Below are 8,065 nucleotides of genomic sequence, written 5' to 3' on the forward strand. Positions count from 1 at the left end.
TGAAGAAAACATAAGTGAGGGATTGATAGATGGATAGAATGAGCAAGCAAGCATTTATTAAACACATACTATGTTCCAAGCACTGTGCAAAGTACTGAGAATATGGATACAAGCAAGACAGTCCCTGCCCTCAGAGAGTTTACATTCTAATGGGAGAAGACAAGAGTAAAGAAGACTAAAAGGGGGTGGGGAGAAGGGAAGTACCCAGGTGGCATGGTTTATAGGGGGCCAGGACATGACATGGAAGCTTGGTTCTGTCTAGGATAAGGAAGAATCTGGCACCCAAGAGGCAGAGTCCAAGGTTCCTGTGGGATGGAGACAACCAGGATGACTGGTCAAAGCAAATAAAGTAGCATATTTTGTGAATGTCTGGGAAATGATAGGACACCTGGACTGCTTCTCCTTTACTGCCCATTTTCTGTCTCTTTCCTATATACTTCATTGCCAAGTACTCAAAGGATTTAAGAACTGAAAGAAACTCTGACCCACCTTCCCCTGGCCCAGAGAGGCTACATATCTTGTCCAAGGTCACATATGTAGTAAGGAGCAAAGCTAAAATTTGAATTCATATCCTTTGCTTCTCACTCCTGTTATGTTACATCCCTCTGGCTCTTTCAGCTCATCGCAGGTCTCTCATTGCTCACACATATAGACTTGGAACTCTTTCAAGAGATATTTATTCTCCCTGAACAAACAGGCAGGACCTAACTCTTTGTTCCAACCCAAATGGGCAGGTCCTGATGGAATTATGCCTTAGAAACATATATAGGGAATAGAATTCCAATAATTAAGGAAAGGATCAGTTTCCATGACCTTTGAAGCATTCCAACTGTGGTGTATAATCATATAACCCTGACTCAATGTTATCCTGGCCCTGTGAAAGCATAGACATGGAGTCAGAGTGAATCACTGGCCTCAGACTGTCAAAGACCTGCACATGTTAATGAGCTAATATCAGCAATGTCTCATTGACTGTAATGGTGTCTTACACTGAAGCAAGATAAATCCTACAATTATAGGTGATGAGGCAGACCTCTGGGAATGCGGTCTTCATCTGGAGATAAGGCCATAGCATTTGCATTGGAAGAAGCAGCATGCATAGGGTGAAAAGCCTAGGCAGATTGGTTCCACAGGGTTACTGGAGTCCTTGACAAGCAGGGGGTTACCAAAGCACAGGTCAGATGGTGCAAAATAGGAGAGAGCATCATTGGAATGACATTGTGTGATCAGCTTGTGGCATCTGAAGGTAGTAACTCCTTTGAAATTGGGGAGAGTCATTTGGTTGTTCTCCATTAGGTTTGTATAAGTGTAACCACAATACTTTTCTATTGCTGTTCTCGGTCAATTTCATCCAGTAAGTCTGGCCATGATCAGCAAACCTACCTGTTATTCCTCATCAGCCTGTCTTTGCAGAGCCTCTATGCTTTTTGTATGGCTGCCAGCATTCTCTCCATTCCTAACTTCCCAGTCAGAGGTGGCAGCTGCTATGCAGCCTTCTGATTCAACTGAACTCAAAAGGTCATGATCTCAAACACACTTCAGCACATGGTAATCCCTTCTTAGACCTTGAGACCATGGCTTGTTGGAATGGCATTTTTAGAAAAGCTCAACTGAACCTAAGTCTGGACATTGTGTACTGACTCTCATGGTCTTTGTCTTCGCTCTGTGACCAACCTGTTACTGGTCTGTGCAGCAGAAAGGGAGGAATGCCCAAATATTCTTTCCAAGAGGGAGATCCAGGTGCAAATGGTGTTATACAGGACTCTGTTCAATACTGATCTTCCCTTGCATGTGGGCACAGATATTGAGCCCACTTGGAGAGTAGACAGCTAAGCCTGGATGTGCATATGCATTCTGCAGCTGCTGGTAGCAGATTAGTTCTAATAATCCTAGCTAAGATGTAGTGCTAACAAAGCTTATGGTTGATAGAAGGGTCTATTAGGGTGGTTGATCAACTGAGCATCCAAATGGGGTTTTCATGTCATACTGACATGACCACCAAATACAGTGCTTTGAAAGTGGGTCAAAATGAAATTGAACCAATTGAGAAAGTGCTCAGCTGATGTGTTAGAGATTGTCATGCTAGGCAATGTACAGATGCTCTGACCCTCTTTTATCCAATATTCTTTTTAAATTAGCAAACGTCTGTTAAGTATCTCCTTTGTGCAGGGCGTTCACTAAACAGTGATAATACACAGTGGCCCCTTTATGTTAAGACTTCTCTTCTTTAATAGTAACTGGCATTTATATAACACTTTAAAGGTTCCAAAATTAACCCTGGGATATAGGTTCTAAAAGTATTGCTACATATAACTTTACATATAAACTGAGGCTCAGAAAACTGTGACTGACACATGGTCACATGTCTGATAAATATCAGAGGTGGAATCTGAACCCATGTCTTCCTGAATCCATGTCTGGCACTCTTGCCTTCATTATCAGACTATGCTGCTCTTTTTTTTTGACATGGAACAGCTTCTGAAGGAAACATATTCATGAAGAGAACACAGAGGTTAAGTCTATGAAAGAAAATAATCCTTGTGGAGCCAATAGATATTTTAGTCTCCAATCTGAAATGTTTTTCATGAGTGTATTAAGATAGGGTCTTAGATACATTGGTTCTCTAGGTTATTGAGTAAGAACTCTGCCTTTGTTGCTAAACTGAACCATGAATGAATACTCATAAAGCCTAAAAAAACAAATATGTATATACACACACACAGTGGGTATATGTATATGTACACACATACATATATGTAGATAGATATTGGTAGATAGATGTGGATATTGATATTACATATATATATATATACACGTATATATAATCTACCTATCTGATTTCAGAGGTGTTTTAAAGACACATAAAATGATAAGGTCAGGTACTAGCTGGAAAATTAAGGCTGTCTAGAGAAGAATCCAGATAATTAAATCTATACGTATTAGGACCATGGTTTTTCAATCAAAACAGTGTCATTCAGCATGTATTTATCAAATGCTTATTAAAATCCTTTAAATAATTTTTAAATCTCCATTCTTGTGGAATGCTAACAACCTTATTTCTTAAAGAAAATATTTATAAACTAATTATTCTGTGATTTATAGAACACAGACAGCTTTATAGTAGCAAGGTCCAATTCCTTCTCAAATGGAAACAGTCCCAAACCAAAGGGTATGAAATATTATAATTTGTCACTTCACTAAGAGAAGGCAACTAAAGCCCAAATTTGTTTGGATCTGTTTAATAGTATCTTGATTTCTCATGAAGTCACAGCTTCCATTTGCTCCATTCTAATTCTGAAGGAATGATTCTCTTCAGTGAGCTTTTGAGATTCTTTTTCTATCTGGTAAATTTGGCTTTTTAAGGCATTCTTCTCCTCATTGCCTTTGTTTTTAGTTTAAATTTTTATTTTTACATAGGGAAAAATCAAATACACATTTAACCCAATTTGGTTGCAAGCTCCTTAGCTTTTGCCTTTTCCAACTTGGCAATACGAGCCACTGATTTTGGACCCAGAACATCGTCACCCCAGTGACGACAGATCTCATCATATCTGTCATTATAATTGGTTTTGATGGCTTCCATCAACTTAGCCAGGGCTCCCTTATCTTCAGGGTTAACCTGTGTGAAGGCAATGCTCATGCAGGTCTTTCTGTTAACTAAGCATCCAAGTCTTGCTTTACCTTTGATAATACAGGAAGGAACCCCCATTTTCCAGCACAAGGCAGGTAGGAAGAACACTAGCTCAATTGGGTCTACGTCATGTGCAATCACTACCAACTGTGCTTTCTTGTTTTCTACCAGGGTAGTAACTGTGTTAACACCTGCTCTTAGAACAGGTGGTCTCTTAGTGGGGACATTTCCTTTGTCTGCAGCCTTTTGTTCAGTCGGAGCAAGCAGCCTTTGCTTCTTTTCTTGCTTTGTCCCTGGTCTATACTTGTGAGCCAGTTTAAGCAGTTGAGTAGCTATCTGATGATCCAAAGTCTGGGTGAACTGGTTAATTGCTGGTGGAAACTTCAAACGCTTACAAATGATAGACCTTTGACGCTGCAGTCTGATGTACCGAGGCCATTTGACAAATCGAGTAAGGTTCCTTTTAGGCTGGATGTCTTGACCAATGCCAAAGTTCTTGGGACCCTTCTCAAACAAAGGATTGACCACTTTCTTGACCTCCTGCTTCTTTACTACAGCAAGGGCTGGAGCCACCTTCTTTCCATTGACATTTTTCCCTTTTGGCATTTGGCCAGCTGAACGAGAAAGAAGTCCTCATTGCCTTTTTGAGCCTCTTTTGCTGTCTCAGTTAGTCTATTTTTTAAGGTGTTATTTTCTTCAGTCAGGTTGTTGACTCTCACTTCATAATCTTTTTTTGCATTGTTCTCATTTCTCTTCCCAATTTTTCCTCCACTTCTCTTACTTGATTTTAAAATCCTTTTTAAGCTCCTCTATGGCCTGTAACCAACTCATATTTTTCTTGGAAGCTTTTGGTGCAGGAGTTCTGACTTCACTGTCTTCCTCCTGTTCCATGCTTTGATCCTTTTTGTCCCCAAAATAGGAGTATAAAATTGGGTTGCTCTGTTTGCTTTGCTTTCTTTGCCTGCTCATGTTGACACTCAATTACTTGACTTTTGGGCTTTTTGCCACAGTAGAACTCTGCTACCAGAAATGGGAGCTTTATCCCAAATACTGGGTTTTTTTCAGCTGCCAAAGGTATTAGTTGGGTGCCCTCTCTGAAGCCTCCACATACTCTGGCAAGCTGGTCACCTCTACCTCACACAGCAATCTAGATCCAAGCGGGTTACATCAAGAGCAATTACCCCTTAGACTGGTCGTTGGTCCCCCTACAATCTGCAGACCAGGAGCTGAAGCTGCCACCTGGGCAGCTACACGGCCAAAGTGCCTCAGCTGCTTCTCGCCCTGGGGACAAAGGCTGGATTGTACTCTGAATTCCCAGGTCCCAAAGTCCACACTGCACTGACCTCTCACTTTGTCCTTGACATCTATGGGTTGATGATTCTGGAAACTGCCACAGTTGCTGGTGATCTGAAGTCCTTCCAGCAGGTGGCTGGTCATGCCCCCCTGGGGCTAAGACCTCCAGCTAGATCAAGGATTGGTCGGCTCCCAGAGTGCTGCTCTGGCCACTTGCTGTCAGCCTGCTGGGCTGTCCTCAGTGGGAAATTAGCTTCTCTGTGTCATTTTGCGTGTTCTGTAGCTCCAAAGTTTGTCTAGAGTCATTTTTTACATGAATTGGGGGAAGTGGGAGCCAGAGCTTGGAGGAAGTCCTGTTTCTACTCCACCATGTTGACTCCACTCCTAAAGCCCAAATTTGAATGAAGATCAAATTAGTGACCAAACTAGAACCATCAAGAGTCCTATGAATAGAGAGTAGAGCTTTCCCCACTAAACAGTGCCACTGATGTGGCTAAAGATTTAGTGGCCCATGAAAAATGTAATCATGCCCGCTATCAGGCTGTCAACAATGACCTTGCTGGATTTGGAGTCAGAAGCTTCAACATATTACCAGTGAAGAAGTTTGAAGAAAATAGCATTAAAATGTGTTACTTGGGAAATATGATTTAAAAAAATAAGATGAGTTGTCCATGCAGAAAGGGTGAGATGATAAGTACATAGCTAGGGTGCCCTACTGGCAACCTTTACAATATCCTAAGAAGAAAAAAGGCCATTAGCATGTTGTGTGGACCTTCCTGAGTTGAACTTTTTTGGGGGAACGAATAAGAATTTTACAGGATGGATTATGATCTTCATTGTTCCAGGGAACATCCAAATCAATGAGATAAATCCATTTGAGTATGAGTTATGAGAAACTGGAGATATGTAGATTATATCTCTCTTGACATTGTGTCCTACCATAAAACATGGTAGTGTACTATTTCACAAGGTTGTTGCAAGGAAAGCTTTGTTACATTAGCATTCTAAATGTTAGTTATTGTTCTTATTATTCTTAAGGCAAAGTTTGTTATAGAATAGAATCCTAGGCCACAAAAAATTAGTAGCATTAATCTCAAAGTGATATAACCCAATTTCACTTCATGCCCTTGTTAGAGACTGTTGTCTTAGAAAGACCACTGGTTTGATGCAGTATGAGAGTTCTCATGTTTTAAACTTTCAGTCATTTTGGCTGAATATGTAAGTCCTATCCTTCTTCCTTTATCCTTATGATTGTAGAATATAAATATTCATCATTGCTAGATACCAACAATTGAGGACCAATATCTTGAAAACAACTTTAGGAATTCTCCATAATTGCCTTACCTTGGGATGCCGATACTTTAAAAGAGTCATACTTTTTATTGGGGTGGGCATTGCCTCCACCAGTGTAGAATTACCATGGCTGATAAGAAGGCTAACCTTTGAATTTTGGGACCCTTTAAATTTGGGCTGATGCTATTGGTGGAGTTGGGACTGACCCAACCATTCTAGAGAACAATCTGGAACTTTGCCCAAAGGGCAACCAAATTTTGCCTACACTTTGGTTCCACAATACCAGTACTAGGTCTGTATCCCATAAAGATAATTAAAAAGGGAAAAGGACCTAAATGTACAAAAATATTTATAGTAACTCTTTTTGTGTTGGTAAAAAATTAGAAATTCAGGGGATGCCTATCAGTTTGGAAATGGCCATAGTAGCTGTGGTATATGAATGTAATGGAATACTATTGTGCAGTAAGAAATGATGAGCAGGAAGATTTCAGAAAAACCAGGAAAGACTTGTGTGAGCAAAACCAGGAGAACATTGTACACAGTATCAGCAGCATTGTGTAATGATCAACTATGAATAACTTAGCTCTTCTCAGCAATACAATACAAGCCAATTACAAAGGACTCATGATGGAAAATGCTATCCACATCCCAATAAAGAACTGATGGACTCTTGCATAAAGATAGAAGCATACTATTTCACTTTTCTTTTTTTCTTTTTGATATATTTCTTCATCACAATTTTAACTAATAAGGAAATATGTTTTATATGATTACACATATGTAGCCTACATCAAACTACTTGCCATTTTAGGAAGAGGTGGGGTGGGAGAAAAATTTGGAACTCAAAATCTTATAAAAATGAAAGCCAAAAAAATTGTCTTTACATGTAATTAGAAAAAGAAGAAAAATAAATAAATTGGGGGTGATTCTTAGATGACATATAGTCCTTTGACAGGTCAGTTATTGAATTCTTTCCTGCTTCAGATCTTATGCTACTACAGGAAAGTCTCTGAGCATCTCCCGAAACCTTTAGGGCACAGAGAGTAGTAAAAGTCTAGTTCACGACACTTGGTTCCATGTAGTGCTTTTTGTTTGGTTGTTTTTTGTTTTTTGGTGGGCAGTTGGGGTTAAGTGACTTGCCCAAGGTCACATGGCTAGTAAGTGTGTCAAGTGTCTGAGGCCTGATTTGAACTCAGGTCCTCTATGACTCCATGGCCGGTGCTCTATTCACTGCTCCACCTAGCCACACTCCCTGCCCCCATGTAGTTCTAATACCTAGGTAAACCAAGAAAAATGGGTGATTAGACCCTTCTACTTTTAGGATCTGTATATAAATACAGCTCCTTCTAAAATGCAGATAACAAAACACAGGCACTTATGTGTTCTTGACTTCAGTCTTATTCAGCAATATTTGGAAAGACACTCCAATTCCAATCCAACAAATATTAAATACCAACTGTGTACAGGTCAGAGTGCTAGTGCTGAGGAATATCCAAAGTCAAAAGAGACAAGAAGAAAAAAAAGCCCCGACCTAGAGGACTTTTTACTGGAGGAGGCAGTTTACATTAATGAAAATATTATTGTATGTAACAATAATTCAGCAAGGGAGAGAGCACTAATAAATGGGATCAGGAAAGTTTTCTTGGCACATGGGTTGAGCCTTGAAGGAAGCTGTAGACTCTACAAGGCAGCAGTATGGAATGACTACATTCTGGACGTGGGGAACTGTAGCAGCAAGCACCCCAAGCGCATCCTCAGGGTTTGCTGCTACCACAGGTTCTTGGATCTGCTTTGTTAAAGGAAAGCAACTCAAAATGGGTTAACAAGCTTACTTTAATCAGTCAGACA

The 8,065-nt window shown here is 40.1% G+C and overlaps 1 protein-coding gene and 1 pseudogene across 1 annotated transcript in view; both read right to left on the minus strand.

Annotated features, from left to right (window-relative positions):
* The window catches only part of SVIP (small VCP interacting protein), a 226,689-nt gene that overhangs the window by 14,638 nt on the left and 203,986 nt on the right, over positions 1 to 8,065 (minus strand). The gene's annotated exons all lie outside the window — the stretch shown is intronic.
* On the minus strand, positions 3,437 to 4,237 carry LOC138163406 (large ribosomal subunit protein eL8 pseudogene; annotated as a pseudogene).

The sequence above is a fragment of the Petaurus breviceps genome, unplaced genomic scaffold (genome assembly GCF_028583685.1).
Source record: "Petaurus breviceps papuanus isolate PSGF00001 unplaced genomic scaffold, PetGlider_PUasm1.0 188, whole genome shotgun sequence".
Taxonomy (NCBI): Eukaryota; Metazoa; Chordata; class Mammalia; order Diprotodontia; family Petauridae; genus Petaurus; species Petaurus breviceps.